Source organism: Peromyscus maniculatus, chromosome 10 (genome assembly GCF_049852395.1).
Source record: "Peromyscus maniculatus bairdii isolate BWxNUB_F1_BW_parent chromosome 10, HU_Pman_BW_mat_3.1, whole genome shotgun sequence".
In the NCBI taxonomy this organism is placed as follows: domain Eukaryota; kingdom Metazoa; phylum Chordata; class Mammalia; order Rodentia; family Cricetidae; genus Peromyscus; species Peromyscus maniculatus.
The window spans coordinates 65,072,438-65,086,454 of record NC_134861.1 but is presented as its reverse complement, the minus strand read 5'-3'; the positions used below and the strand labels follow the sequence as shown (position 1 = coordinate 65,086,454).

Sequence of the window (14,017 nt, the reverse complement as noted above, 5' to 3'; positions counted from 1 at the left end):
GCATTGGTGGATTCTTAATTTGATGATGTTGCTGAGAGGAAGTAGGAATGAGGAGACTGGGCTAGTTTGGAAGAAGTAGATCACAGAGGGAATGCCTTTAGATGGCATGTCTAGTCTGTGACCCCTTCCTGTCTTCTGTAAGGTGAGCTGCTCTGCTCTACCACATGGTCCTCACCATGATTTTATGACTCACTATACATAGGCTTAGAATCAATGGTGCAAGATGATCATTGGTCTGCAACTTCTGAAACTCTGAGCCCTAAAGAAGTCTTTCCTTTCTTAAGTTGTTTTCTTGGCTGTCTTGTCAAAGTGATAAAAAGTGACTGACACAAACTTTTTTGCAGCCAACCTCACAGAGACCACTTTAACTGCTGGCTGAAGGAAGTAGGCTACTCACTGACTTCTTTCTCCCATGCATTCTCTGAGACAAGGTTATTTATAGATGCAGTATGAGAAAGCCTTTGAATATGTATATTTATTTATGGTCATACTCACCCAAGGCCCTTTTATGGCTTTCCTTCATATGTACAAGTAACCTCAACCTCCTTTGCACAGCTCAGAAGCTTTCTAGTCAAAGAGTGGCTCTTGGAATAACAGATAGCATTCTCTGGAATTCTCTGAAGGGCTGTAAATCCTTGGTCCAGCCCTAGAACTTCTGATTGAAATTTGCATTTTAACAAGATCCCAGATGAATTAAAAGCACAATAAATTTTTAAAGTGCTTTCCTGAATGATGGTAATGTGACAAGCTTTACCTTCCCAAATTCACACCTCAAATTCTCCCCTTGTTGCCTAACCTTATTGTTGCTTCTCACACTACAAAATTTATCACTTATGAATCTTCATATTTATTCTGTTTACCTGCAACATGCTCCCTTCCTTCCTTCCTTCCTTCCTTTGTATTATTAAGCTCTGTGATCATGCCACTTCCTCATCTAAGGCCTCCTTTTGTTGATGTTTTTCTAACAACACACCTTATACCCAGCTTTGCTCAGTCTGTTCTCCTCTGTTATGTATTATGTTATGTACTTATCTAAAGTTATTTAATCTCGCTATACTCTAATTTCTTGACTTTCTCTCTCCTCATCCAGAAGATAAACGCTTTGACTCAGATCCTTGTCTATAAACAGCATTCCTGACATAATTTTTGTTTCTATTTTTAGGAATGGTTTTATTTGCTATTTGAAATTTTCTATTTCTATTTATGGGGTGAGTGAATGAATAAATAAATAAACAAGTGAGACAGTGTTTGGATATTAATACCTGTGAAAAATAAGACAATTGAAGCTGTGACCCACGAGTGAGGGGCAAACTAGACAAAAAGCAAATAACAGTAATCAAGTGAGATAATTATTAAAGTATGAGACTGCTAATGTGCAAGCATGTAGAAAGAAAGTCTGGGCTGCAACAGGTGTTAGAATTCAATGGCTTAAAAACATATTAATAAACATTAATTAAATGTGGACTTTTCTTAAGTTCTTAGCTTTTCTGTTTCAAATGAGATGGTTCCACTTTCACACGTTATGTAAAGCAGGTGAAGCAAAAATATCATTCACTGTATACTTTTTCTATGAAAATATCCCATTGCATAGAGATATACTTATATTCTGGATTAAAATTGTATCCTTTGGAGGAGACGTTTGCTTAAAATATTTATAGGTAAGTATTCCTTTAAACTCACAATGTAGCTTGACATTTTTTTCTATAAATTAAGCATACAAAATGTTTTTATTTACCGTGAAATTTTTTGACACCTCTGAAAAAGCAAATGCCAAGTATTTTCATTTACTAGGAAATAAGGTTACATTTTATTTCATAACAAAAGACAGAATTGTGAAATAGCTAAGAACTAAATTGACACAGTAGGAAACATAGATTCTCTATATGAATATAAGTTTATAAAATATTAAAGACATATTTTGTGGAAATTTGGTTATGCAGACAGACATATTATGGCTATGGATGGCAAAGCTGAATTCATGGAGCATTCCACTGGATAAATGTGCATTGTAAGTGTGTCGGGAAAAATCCTGACACTTTGGGAATTAACTAGGTGATTCTAAAGTTGATATGTGTGTCAAAAACATCAGGCTGACAGTATATAAATTTATTTTGAGAGGGAATTAAATAAATTGTTCACTTTTCTGCCTAAGTAAATTGAAATATCTTTGAAGAATGATCACATGAGACAAAGGCATACATGTACATTTTTACTTTGTTGTTGTTGTTGTTTTGTTTTCTAGATAGAATCCCACTGTGCAGTCCAGGCTGTCTCAAAGTTTTCCATATCCCTGCCTTGGCTTCCTGAATGCAGGAGTGCTTTGCCTTCATAACAAGTCTGTTTTCACATGTTGCTATTTAATGGGGACTCACTATGGGCTGGTCTAAATACTTCCTACATGTCTCAGCACATCTGATTATCACAGTAACTATAAAGTGTTATTGCCATTTTCTCCATCTCACAGCTGAAGGTGCCAGTGACAGAGGGCTCAATCACTTTTCCAAGTTACTCAGCCAGTGACCAGAATTTGGAAACAGAAGCTTGATTTCATAGCCCCCAATCACAGCCTGACAATTCCTGTTCTCCAGCAGTGACATTTCTTCCATTTGCTCTATTTAGATTTGGCTTTACCCTTGACCTTGGCGGGTGCTACACAGGGACCATTGGCTTGAGCTGCTGGAGAGAATAACTGAGTTATAGGAAGAAAGCAGGGTGCCCAATAGGAGAAGAATGGTGCCTGGAGGCCTCCAGGGACCACTACTGAACTCTAGTTGAAATCAGTGATGCCAGGTCATATCTAGCTGGCATTTGGATACAAGATCTTCACAAGGTTTAGTTCTTAACCCTACTCCAAGAAAGGTGTGCATTGCATAGAAGCATAGATTGTAGGTGTTCTCTTTACTAATTCATAAAATCTGGAATTTATTTGTCGTCAGTAGTACGTATGAAGTCACAAAATGATGCAGCAGGAGGAAACACACTTGGACACATAATAGAAACAGGTCCTTTCATTTTAATGCCTCCCAGGAGTTTTCCCCTTTCTCTTTTCATCAAATGTGTTCAATCTTTTATATATATATATGAATGTAACTTTTTCTCTTTCCTTTTCACTTTCTGTTTTACTGGCTGGATAAAAGTTACAGATTATTTTTCAAAAGATAAATGACACATTCGGAGTCAAGAGATGGCCTCCATTTTGACAAGAATGATTGGGGACATGTGCTGAAAATAAGAGCCCTGAATTGCTCAGACTCGAGTGCCCCAGTTCACACAGCTTAACTAGGGCAGTGGCCTTTGAAACGGCTGATGACAGATGCTCTGCTTTCTCTGTCTCCGGGTGAGTAACGCCAACTGCAAAGGCCCTCGAACAACACCCTGCTTCTCTTTTTGTGAGCAGGCAGCAGGCTCCACTCTGCTCCTACCCAGTCACGTCCTCAGCTTGCTAAATCAATTTCCGCTCTTCAGTGGAAGTCTGGAATGATTATATGTTTTTCTTTAAGTTTCAAAACCAAGTAAGCTGTCATAGAGAATCCACAATGATGGTGAATGTGTGTATGTACGTGTGAGTGTAAAACAGTTTGTTTCCTGTAGGTAAAAATCCATGAGCTTTCTCGTTGCTATAATCCAAAGGAATACATGCAATATTAGGAACAATGAATTAGTCATAGATGGAGGCTTGGAGAGGAGAGAAAGAAGTGAAGAAGAGGACTGAAAGAGAGAATAATAGAGGATATTTTGACTTTGCAATAAAATGGAAACAGTTTGACTTCTCTGACACACACACACACACACACACACACACACACACACACACACACACACAGAGAGAGAGAGAGAGAGAGAGAGAGAGAGAGAGAGAGAGAGAGAGAGAGAGAGAGAGAGAGAGAGAGTCTTGTTTTTCTCATACAGAAAACTAAATGAATGATGCAAAATTTGCAAGTTTCTGTTGAGGAGTAAGTAAGACACTGCTTGAAAATGACCTAGCTCAGAGTCCAGCACATAGTAATTACTCAGTAAGTGGAAATCTGCCACAGTTTTGAGAGATTCTCTGGGATGAGATTTTAGGAAAGATTGTTTTCCCCTATATTATGATACACATATTCCACGATAATAAATTATTTTTACATTGTGTACAATTGGTAACTGAGATTATGTCAAGGCCAGACAAACTTCCTTTAGTTTGTGAGTTTGAAAGAAGGGGTTTTATTGACATTTTATTGTCTATAAAGTTTCTGAACATCACTCCTGTATTGAAGGTTTTCCATATGCTCTAAAGAAGGTGACTGTAGCCTCTTTCTGTTCTCTAGAAGTTAGAGACCAATGCATTCAGGTAATCCAACCAGATCTATTTGCTTAGTACTGCAAAATCAATGATAAAACAAGCACAAGTGCAATTTGAAATGTATATGAAAGCAGAGACAAAATCTATATCTATCTATCTATCTATCTATCTATCTATCTATCTATCATCTATCTATCTATCATCTATCTATATCTATCTATTATCTATCTATCTATCTATCTATCTATCTATCTATCTATCTATCTATCTATCTATCTATCTATCATCTATCTATCTATCTATCTATCTATCTATCTATCTATCTATCTATCATCTATCTATATCTATCTATTATCTATCTATCTATCTATCTATCTATCTATCTATCTATCTATCTATCTATCTATCTATCTATCATCTGTCATCAAAGTTAATTCATTGTCTGGCCATACCTGTCCTATGTTTTCTTCCAGGCCTTTTTTGAATTACAATCCATACCTATCCAATATTTTGTTAAAGGGTATTTATTTTTATATTAACTATGGCCCATATCGGATGGTGTTTATAAGAACTCTTGTGCTATTGGCAAAATACTGAAGTTCCAAAGTTTGGTAGCAATAAAACCTTTGTACTACAAATCAGAATATCAAGACAGATATAGGATGCTGAAGTAATATCCTTTGCATTGTCTGAGAGGATACAAATATCACATATTATGTAGCATTCACAAACAGAGCATTTAGACCTGGAACTGTCACTGTAGAGGAATTGTTATCACTAAAGGCAGTGCAGAAATTGGTACTGGAAACTGAATTCAGTTAAGGGAGAGATTTTTGGGTAACTACAGTATGATTCTCACACTCTGTGCATAGATTATGAATCTGGGTATTATCTATCCCCAAAGCAGATCTTTGGGGGTTTTAAATATTGTCTATTGTGTACACAGGGATGAGTAATACAAAATAGAAAAATGGAAGAATGCAAAAAGGAACATGTTAAATATTTCATAGAGGAGGAATCAAGGTCAAGAGCAGGAGTGGCAGAGTATCTGTGAAAGCCACAGGAGTCTGAGGGTCCTCCTACTATGAGCAAAAACCATGTGGACTTCAATCACCACCTGTCACCAAGTATATAGTGAGCTCATCATGCAAAGGCACTGAAATCTCAATTTCATTAAAAGTGTGCAAACCAGAGACTCATGCTTATTTAATAAAAAGTGTGCACCTTGTAGATAAACAGCCAGTCTGAATTTTCCTTGTTGGTGTTGTTTATTGAGCAGGCAGGGGTGAGAAAAGCTAGTCCAACAAGGATAAGCAAGGTTGCTCCTGTTTGGGGAGCTTATTGGGAAAATTACATAAAATGCTTTTTATTACTGGGATTTGCTTAGAGTGTAGTTATTTGTAGAGGGCCCCAAATTTGATCGTCATCATTAGCCCAGGGAGTTTGATGGAGCAACTTTCAGAAAAGCATGCAGAGTAAGCAAAAAGAAAAAAAAATCTAATTCCTGAGATTGTTTTGTAAACAATGATTACAAAATATTTATTTCAACTATATTCCTGTATGACCCTAGAGCTGTGTCTTTAAGGAATTAGTCGGAGGAGATGCTGTTCTCTATCTGTAATGGCTCCTGAATGCTGTTAAGAAACAAGAAACATTCTTTAAGGAAAGCAGTAATTCAGAAACATGGATAACTCGTCCTTGATGAATGGTATGCATTAATGCCAACTCTCTCATGTTAGAAATCCAATTCCAGCAAGATTTCCCAAGTCAAATTCCCTTTGGCATAAATTTGTTTCAATAAACTTCTTGTAACTTATAAATTTAGATGAAATAGATCCTTTAAGTAGCCATTAATATTTGCTTAAACCGTACATTTTCACAGATAATTATGTTAAACATAATGAGAAATTCTATTTACTAATATTTTCTTCCAATCATAGGTTGCTCCAATCTTGAGGAAATTTCTCTTAATTTGAGCAGAATGAACTCCTTAGAACATTTTTAAATGCTCATCAGAACCATACTTAATTGCTCACATATGGTCTCAGCTTTTCAGAATTGCCAGACATTTGGTTGTGAGACACTAAGTGACTGAGTGCTGCTGACACCAGGTCTCCTCTTCATCCCTAGCTGTGCTGGATTTTTCTCAGCATAGTTTTTCATACGCTTTTACTCTAAGCTTCTACTTCCCATGGGTAAAAGGAGGAAAGATAAACCCTGTGTTTGCATTGAAGACATATGAAGAAACTGAATGAGCAACCCACGTGTACACACGATAGTGTTATATGTAGTCTCATTTCTCAAAAACAAAAAAACAAAAAAACAAAAAACAATGTTGTGGAAGAAGTTTAAATCAAGAGAACATATTGATATCTTTAAATATTTCATTTGCATCCTGTGTCTTAACCTGTTGCAGGTGTTATCATGTCTATTAATTTGGCTACATCTTCAATGCAGCATAAGTGTCTGGAGAATACTAACCATACCAATTACAGAGAGGATTCTTGAAAAGTACTGTAGATTGGGAGGTTTGAGTAGAAATGTACTCATAGATGTTAAGGCTGTAAGTTCATGATCAAGGAATCTCCATGTTTGTTCTCTACAATGGCCTATCACTTTGGCTTGCAGATGCTCCCTGCCCCTCCTTCTCCTCCATCTTCTTTTTTTTTTTTTTTTTTTTTTTTTTTGGTTTTTCGAGACAGGGTTTCTCTGTGTAGCTTTGCGCCTTTCCTGGAGCTCACTTGGTAGACCAGGCTGGCCTCGAACTCACAGAGATCCGCCTGGCTCTGCCTCCCAAGTGCTGGGATTAAAGGCGTGCGCCACCACCGCCCGGCTCCATCTTCTTTTTTGGCAGATATTTGCTTATTTGTTTATTTGTTTTTATTTATTTATTTAAAGTGCTGGGACTGAACTCCACTGTTTCATGCATGCTAGGCAAGTGGATATTCTTGAGCTCTATCTGCAGCCCTCTTTTTCTTCTTTGAAACCAGACCTCACTACATTGTGTAGACTGCCCTTGTACTGGCTTTGCAATATAGATATGCCATGAGCTTTTAATCCTCCTGCCTTCAGAGTACCTGAAATTATAGGCCTGAGCCACCAGGATCGACTCTATAATTGACATTAATGAAGCAAATAGTAAGTCCTATTAAGCTGAATGCTATTAGGAATTTGTGACATTTGTGTGTGTGTTCCTTTTAAAAATATTTTTTTGAGAATTTCATACAATGTATTTTGATCATAGACTGCCAAATACATAAGTGAACGAATACAATACTTTTAGACCTCAAACTGTTTTCTCTCTCTGCACAGGGTAGGGCTATTTGTGGGCATGTTTGCCTCCATTGTTTGCTGAGGGTTGGTGTATGGGTAGATTCTTCCTGGAGGCTCCACTTGTCCACTGCAGTTTCTTCCCTGTGCCCATATTTCACAGTGTGAATTGGGCTGTCTTATCACTGTGCCCTCCTATGTTCTTTTCTCAGCCTAGCTATCTGCATGTTGTATCCTTTTGCTTGTAAGCAGTCCCATGGATCAAGGGCACATAGGAACTCATTTGCTAACATTGCCTTCTGAGTTATAGGGACATAGGATTTCAACATACAATTTTCAAGTAGGGAAAGTATACAACCCAGCCCATAATATTGTTGTTGTCTAGAATACGATGACTATCATTCAGTGAGAGAAGACTGATGTCAAAGTTAATGCTTGGCTAATGCTTATTACTCAAGTAAATTTCTAATACTTTTCAAAATAGTCTCAAAGTAATAACCCTTTGAGGAAATGTCCAGGGACTCTGACCAGAAAGCCTGGCCCATCTATCAGGTCTTTTCCTCCTTGTACATAAGTGCAGTCTCCCTTCTACAAGCCAGACTAGTCTTTACTGGTTTGCCCCATAGAACAGCAGAGTGACATTCTACAGATTCTAAGACCAAGCCTTGAAAGAGCTGGCTGTTTCTTCTTCATGGCTTCTGAAACATTCAACCACTGCTTGGAAAGTTTAAAACTGTGTGCTAGAATAGGATACCACACAGAGAGCCCTGAAGTACTACAAATATTACTGAAAAAGACAAAACCGTCTATAAAATTTTGTTCCCACTTGCATATATATGTACTTATATTTATGTATAGTTTAATTATTTTTTTTATTTTTTGTGACATAATATAATGACATCATTTCCCTTTCCTCCCTCTCACTCTCCTCCATCTACTCTGACTTTCAAATTCATGGCTTCTTTTTCCTTAGTTTTCCAGAAGCTCAGAATGCAGAATCAGCAAGATATTACCCCTGTCTTCTCTTCTTACCCAAGATGTCCTGGTTCAGCCCAGAGGAAATTCTTTGACTCTACTAATTTAGTAAATTAATGAACTTTTAGAAAAACTTGTACTTTTACTGTGAATTCTGTTTCATGTAGTTTAAAATATATTCACTGCAGCAAGCATACATAAAGTGGTTCTTAAATATTCTTGAACCAAAAGCTTGTTAAGGTACAATTGGAACTGTCAACATTTCTCGTGTGAATTTAATGAGGAAAAAAATTAAAAGTAGATTTCTCTGTATGGCCAGTCATTAATCATTGTAAAGATAGCTTGGAAGCAAATTAACTGACACTATGCACTGTTTGCCTCCAGAAGCTAAGTAATCATAAAGGCACTGCAGGTAAATTAGTTATATATGAACACGTGTTTTTAAGAAGTGATGATAATGAAAAATGTTTGAAATCAAAGGTAAGTGTTGTTGTTGTTCAAATTTGGAGCAACCTGAGAATTCAAGTTTGGATGAACACCAACAATTCTTTTCCCCTTGTGACTCTTCCCAAACGTTGCTACAGCCACGCTGTTAGATTTTCTTTCTTGCTGTTCCCAACTCTGGGTCAATTCTCTGCTTTCATGGTGGACTTGTAACCTTTACTGTGCCCTGTCCTGCCCTTATTTCAGATGTATATACCGTCAGAAGGAATCTGTATGCCCATGTGGCATGTCCTGTACTTCATCCACTCATATTTGGGCCTAGCATTCTATTGTCTTCTATTTAACACATGACCACCACCATAGCTATTCTCTGGACTTTGATCTTTTTCAGCATTTTCCCATCTTGGAATGAAATCAGGATACCGACATTTAGTATTCTCAGCTCCTCTGTTTCTTCCTATTATTTGTGCATTCTTCTCCGACTCTAAGACCTTTCACTTTTGCTCCTCCCCAGGCCACATGTCAAGGTTCTTACACTCACATCATCCTGAGCCTGTTGTCCTCTTGCTTTATTAAGCTACACACAGATTTCATTTCCCCGTGCTTGGTTTGATGAAATCTGTTAGAAAACTAGAGAATCATTTAACAACATAGAGAAGTTTTATTTTAAAACTGTAACCTATAACAGCAAATGTATTCAATTTTTTTTCAAGAAAATAAAATCTACTGAACACAGAGATTTGTAAAAAGTACAAATAAATACATAAAGAGTTTAAACAAAAGTAAAATGGGGTAAGAAGAGGTGCCTAATAATACCTTTACATAGAGAAGAGATTTATTGCCATTTGTCCTTCTTATTGTATTTCTGTAGAAATAGAATGATGTGCACATTATTTCACAAAGCATCCTCAATGCTATAAAACACGTTTGCTATAAGAATTTCTTTCTGATGTCTCATTTTAAGTATTCTATATCATTCCTGCTTTCAGACACATCTGATTTACATCTAACTTTCCCTTAGTGATGGGTGTTTAGATTGTTGCTGATAACAACTGTCACCTTTTGTGCAGAATGAATTCCTAAAGGCAGGACTGAGAAGTTATGGACAGTAACAGCGTAAAGTTTCTTGCTGAAATTTAGCAGGTAGGCTTTGAGAAAAGTGGGGAAAATATACTAATAACTAGAAGAGGAGCTACTCTGTCCTGTTCTGGGCACACTGCTTAGATCATACAGCACTTATGACAATAGCCAAATGTATTTATGTGAACAAAAATGGTGTGAGCAAGGGTGGGGAGGGTGGGAGGGAGACACGGGGTGGGGGTGGGGGTGGGAGAAAGAATGTTACTCTGGAAGCGATATTTACCAAAATCCCACCAAAGAGTTCCAATTAAGATTCCAGTAATTCTGTCATGCAAGATGCATCAGGTGAAAATGAAGCAGAAGTTGATACACTTCCTTTCTGAGCAGAAGCAGCTAAGGCAAATGACTCATCAGAAGCAACCATGAGCTTTTCTTGTCTTGAGGTCTTCTAATCAATTCAGTGCTTTAGGCAGCTGAGATTGTCACTGGTAGATTTTTAAGATGAATAGTGCCGTAGTTAATGTCTTGAATGGTGCAGGATTCTTTGTGAAGATTCCAACTCCACTTCCAAATTCTTCCTGTGATATCTCTGAGTGGACCACAGTCAGTCAAAACGGTGGAGAACGCTTTCTAGAGGGCAGCTACCCACCCTAGTCTAGCCTTGTGGCACAGCCTATGCAATGTGATTTTCTGGAAAAAGCTGAATCTGATTAGACTGTCTCACTATAACCCTCACATGCTGTAGTGGGTAGCCATTCCAGCTTTGGTCTGGAAGTTCCAATTCCCATTGAGGTTTTGGTAACTATCATGCCCACAAGGCGGGGCCAAGGGAGGGCCTGAAGACCCGAGATCAGGACGTGCCAAAAGCTCTTGCTGCTGGGAGCCCGGACGCTAGAGGTGGACAGAGGAGAGTTCTCCAGAGAACATGGCCGAACTACTGCTGCATCTTTCCCAGAACCCTCAACCTACCTATTCCTTCATTTGTAAGTTATGCCATTAAATAAATCTCCTTTTAACTACGTGGAGTGGCCTTAATAATTTCACCAATAACATGCCAATGTGTATCAGGACCCTCTTTACTTGGCCCCGAGGGGCCTCAGAACATCCCAGGAAGCTCCCCAGAAACCTTAATTAGAAGCCATGGCTAAGGCATTTTTCTCTGTTTTGATACAGTACTGTTCTGCTTATAGTTCTTTCCTGACCACCCTTTCAGTTCACTACACCACACAAAAATCTTTCCTCTGGGGTACTTTGGCAGTGACTGGGTCTTTGCCATCCATGATACATACTCTTGATCCTGCATACCCCTGTTATCTATTGTATACTCTATTGCAGACAGTAAAGCCTTGAGGTGTCACATCCAGTTTGGGTTGCTCTCATGGTTCATGTGATTACCTATATGCTGCACCAATGACCTTGGCTCTTTTGGAACCTACACCCTGGGATTACCTTGTCTTCTAATTTATCAGGAGAAATGTATCATTTATCTGGCCAAGATTAATCATTCTTTCAATCATTTAACTAACAATTTGTTCCTTTAAGCATATTGTTTACACATATGGAACCACATTACCACTGACATTATGTGATTAAAGAAAATATAGGACAAATAAAACTTGGTTTCCATCCTCAGGTAATTTGTTGTTTTAATTGAAAGACAGAAATGGGGAGAAGTCTCATAAGTCAGGAATAAACTCATGAAGCTGTAAGGAGGTAGAGGAAAGTCACTCAATCCAGTCAACAGTTCATTATTTTTCGGGAAGATGTAGTGCTAATTTTCTTTGCAGTTATCAAAACATTTGGCAGGACAATTTAAGAAATGAGAGTTTTAGCATGTTTTAGATCTAGAGAGATTTTGTTCCATCATGGCAAGAAAGGTGTGCCATAGAAATATAGAAATCTATTCAGTGCATGATGAAGGCACGTGTGCCAAACGAAAGTCAGGTCATGACAAACCAGAAGTATACTAGACCAGAGCCAGGGGTAAGTATAATCTTCAAAGGCTGGCCTTCAGTGACCCAACCCTGCTATTCATGCCTCAAGTCCTAGAGATTCTGTGTCAAAGCAAGCAGCTGCCACCAGCAAGGTAACAAGTATTCAGAACATGAGCTATGGGAAGAAGAGTTTTCAGATTCAAATAGAATCAGGTGGTAATCTTGGCTCAGAAATCAGACAATAAGGAAGTATAATTTAAGGCTGAATAGTAGTGAAAGCTAGCTAGAAGATGGAGAATGGAGAGCTGAGAGAAAGAGAAAGGGGAAGGACTTAGAAAGTACTGCCAGGAGCATATGAAGCTTCCTCTAAGAAAAAGAAAAAGGAAACATCATGTGTGAACAGAACGGTGGTCAGGTGCATGTGGTTTGCTTGTAGAAGTTGGCATGGGGGAAGGGGAAGAGAAGATGCTGAGAAGATGGAGCAGCCAGCAAATTTAGTGATTAGGCAGAGTAACAAGGGCTTTAGGCTTGGTTTTGAAGACTATCAGGAGTGTTTTTGTTGTTGTGTGGTTTTGCTTTGTTTTCCTGTAGAGAGGCTGTCAACAAAATCAAGAATTCCTTATGTAATTTGAAGACACTCATCATAGTTAACAACTTTCTGAAGCGCAGTCCATGAATTCTTGGAGGTACTTTGGTGACTTCCTGTCAAAAACATGAACAGGTTAAAATAGCAATGATGTGTTTTATATATATATATATATATATATATATATATATATATATATATATATATATTCATGATATTATAAATATAAATATATATTACCTGAGGGAAGATTGTTGTGGAATATTCCGTTACACTATGTGAAGATATGTCACTGTGATTGGATTAATATAGAGCTGAATGGCCAATAGCTAGGCAGGAAGGGGTACAGGCAGGACTTTAGGGCAGAGAGAACTCTGGGAAGGAGAAGGTAGAGTCAACAGTGGATGTAGAGGGAACAGAGAGGCAGAAGGAGAGGTAAAAGTCACAAGTCACGTGGCAACATGTAGATGAATAGAAATGGGTTAATTTCTATTTATAAGAGCTAGTTAAAAATAAGCCTAACCTACCTGTTGATCTTTTATAATTAATAATAAGTCTCTGAATCATTTTTTTTTTTTTTGCGAACTGGCAGCCCAAATAAAAGTCCAGAAAGAGAAGATGACCCTTCATATGTATGAAGGGTCCTCTTCCCTCAGGCAATCCTTCCTAGGACTTAAGACCCACCCAGAGTCCTGTCTCTCAGTTGATTTCAGATCCTATTTAGTTGACAATTGAGTTGACACATCCTGTTTTCCTTTCTCCCTCTCCCTCCTGGTCATTGTGAAGAATGTGTGAGAAGAACAAGGAGAGGTCTACAACCTAGAGTTTGCTACATCGTGGGCTTGAGCTCTACCACTGAGCAACTTATCGGATTCATGCACATTATTTTAAATCACACCATAGTCAAAGATACCTTATGTTCTCTGAAAAGAGCTTAGTCCTTGGATTTTTTACTTTAATGTCATTACTCACATTTTTAGGCTATATTGGTGTCATCTGAATTACGCTGACAGAGCATCTGTCATCATGGTCCCTCCTCTAGCAGGAGCTCTGTGTACGTGCCCAAGTTCATACATTGAATGTTATGGAACCTTCTGAAGCCTAAATGAGCATCAAAAGATCTTTATTGATAAGTCTGTCGCTCAAAGTTCTAATTCTTGTGACGTGGCAATATAACTCTACCTGTGAATTATGATGAGTGCTTACATAAAAGCTGCTTCCTTAGCTGGTAAGCACATTTCAATGCCAAAGACCTCCTTAGCGACAATAACAACATTTGGATTTGGTCTGCTCCAGTTTGGAATTTCTTAACTTGAAATCAGTGCCAATGGTTCTTCTCTATCAAAAGATTCCCCTGTCCTCAGAAGATCATTAATAGGAGACAGCACATTCATCACAGTTTCAGTCCTCGTTTAAGATAATGGCAGTGAGACCAACTCAGCAATG

General features: G+C 38.0%; 1 long non-coding RNA gene across 1 annotated transcript; it reads left to right on the top strand.

Moving 5' to 3' along the window:
- Nucleotides 1-3,894: 3,894 nt before the first annotated feature.
- Nucleotides 3,895-12,069, top strand: LOC143267619 (uncharacterized). The gene is made up of 3 exons (XR_013042942.1): nucleotides 3,895-5,990; nucleotides 8,526-10,114; nucleotides 10,870-12,069. It is a non-coding gene; the product is annotated as an uncharacterized LOC143267619 (long non-coding RNA).
- Nucleotides 12,070-14,017: the final 1,948 nt, after the last annotated feature.